A 2,552-nucleotide genomic window follows, 5' to 3' on the forward strand; every position below is an offset into this window, starting at 1 on the left:
AAGATAAGAACATGCTTAGAGGAAGTGAATTGGAAGGATAAGCATAATATCCTTGAGGAGCTACAAAGATACATTCGATCAGGAAGGATCAAGTATTCAAGTAGAAATTGAGATCTAAAATAAGAAATATAGTTGCATCAGTAATTAGGTCATATCATTGCTACTCTCTAATAATTGTAGTGGTATATCAAATCTCTTAACAGAGTTGGCTTAACAACTATTTCCCAAATCCTCTAACAATGTGGCATTTCTAGATTGAAATGTCTAAAGACCTCTAAGAAGGCCACTCCTAATAGGGTGATTAAATCCTCTAATAGGTTCACACTTAACAGTGTGTTTTGTAACCTTTAACAGGGCTGGCTCCTAATAGGGCTCATTTCAGAAGAGTGAATAATAGTAACTAGTTGCAATTGGTGGTTTTTCCCAAATTGGGTTTCCACTTTAAATCTTTGTGTCACTTATGTTCATGCTATTTATTTTATGTCTATGCAACTAAGTTATTTGAGTTTGATCATAGATAATATCTTAAGATCTGCATGTTCAATATTTACCAAGTAACAATTGTTATTATAGTGCTTGTTGAGTTACAACATATTGTTAGAGTTAACTGGGTGCTTGTATGTTAATCAAGTAACAATAGTTTTAGCAAAGTTCATATTTTGTATTGACATTTAAGGGATCTAGGATTTATTTTTTTGATAACTGATTCACCTAACCCCTCTCAATTACTCCTCTTATATTTCCAACAATTGGTGTCAAAGCTTTTGGTGCTTATAGAAAAGGTTTTAAGGACCTAAGCTAAAGATCAAGATATCCTACAGGAGAGAGATTCCCAAGTTGAACAGAGATAACTTCGAGGCATGGAAGGAACTAATGAAGCCACATCTAGAAACCATCAGTGATTTAGGTCTAAAATATTTGAATACTTAGTATAAGGTTCCTGCTAGAACAATGATTGTGGAGAATATTGTTGAAAAGAAGAATCATAACATTATGATGATTGACATTGCATCAACTCTTAACTACATTGAATTTCATGAGGTCAAAGGATGTGCTATTGCTCATGAGATGTGGACCAAACTAAAAGATATCTATGGAGGTGATGATAATGTGAAAAGAGCCAAGGCAAAAAACTTGAGAGGTTAGTTTGATTAGATGAAGATGAGAGAGGATGAAAACATTGCAAAATATGTTGACAGAATCAAAGCTAGTGCTAGTGTAGTCAAAGCCTCTAGAGGGAAAATTGAAGATTAGATAGTGGTAAGCAAGGTACTTAGAACCCTTCTTCCTATATATGCAATCAGAGTGTCTTCTATTCAAGAGATGAGATGTGATCCAAATAATAAGTTAACCTTGGATGCTCTAGTGGGAAGATTGATGAAATTTGAGCTAGATAACTATGATAATTATGTTCTTGGTTCTAGCAATCTTGAGTCTACATTTGAAGTCAAGTTATCACTCAAGGTGAAAGATATAAAGTCTAAAGGAAAACAATCTGAAAGTGAAGAGGAAGACAGTTCTAATAGTGATCTTGAAGTCATTGAAGCACTTCTTGCAAGAAGATATCCCAAAGGCAAAGGAAAATAAAAAGGTAAAATTCCTTTAATCTAATTTTCTTCTGAAGAGGTTGGTCACATTGTTGTAAGGTGTCAAAATAGAGAAGACAAAGATGAAAACAAGAACATCAAGTACAAAGGCAAGAAAATTTTCAAAAACTTCAAGGACTACAAGGACAAAGATAAGAAGTCTTGTTTCATGGCTAAAGATTTTGATAGTAGTGAAGAATGAAATGGTCTATATTGTTGTAAAAGATGAATCTGATGATGAAGAAGATAAAATGACACGTATTTCTCATGTTAGCAAAAAAGATACATAGATTATTGATAGTGGTTGTTCTCATCACATGATTGGTGATAAAACAAAGTTTGAACATATCAAGCACTATGATGGTGGAAGTGTAAGATTTGTAAAAAATGAACCATGTTGTATAAATGGAAAAGGTTGTATTTCGCTAACTAATGAACTTAGATGTGATAATGCTTATTGGGTTGAAGGATTGAAACATAATCTATTGAGTGTGGCATAATTGAATAACATTGAATTCAAGGTAGAATTCATGAATGGGAAGGCCAAGCTACTAGATAGAAAAGGAAATTTAGTTGGGTCTAGTAACCAAACAAAAGGTAAGTTATTCCACCTACATTTTAGTGAAAGTTCATGTTTCATTGCTCAAGTAAAAGAAAGTTGGTTATGGCATAAAAGGTTATGTCATGTGAACTTTGATAACCTAATCAAGATAAGAAAAAACAAAAGAGTAAGAGGTATTTCTAGCTGAAGGAAACTTGATATGGGCCTATGGAAAAATTGTCAAATTCGTAAGAATGGCAAGACAAGTTTCAAGAGCAAGAACTATCATTCTGAAGAAGTCTTGGAGCTGGTTCATATAGACCTTTCTATTGGCATTGAAAGCTAGAGTGGAGATAAGTAGTTTATTTTATTTTTTGATGATTACTCCAGGATGATGACAGTAATGTATCTGAAAGATAAGTCTA

The sequence above is a fragment of the Cupressus sempervirens genome, chromosome 3, assembly GCF_028749045.1.
Source record: "Cupressus sempervirens isolate cs-2001-9-10 chromosome 3, ASM2874904v1, whole genome shotgun sequence".
Classification (NCBI taxonomy): domain Eukaryota; kingdom Viridiplantae; phylum Streptophyta; class Pinopsida; order Cupressales; family Cupressaceae; genus Cupressus; species Cupressus sempervirens.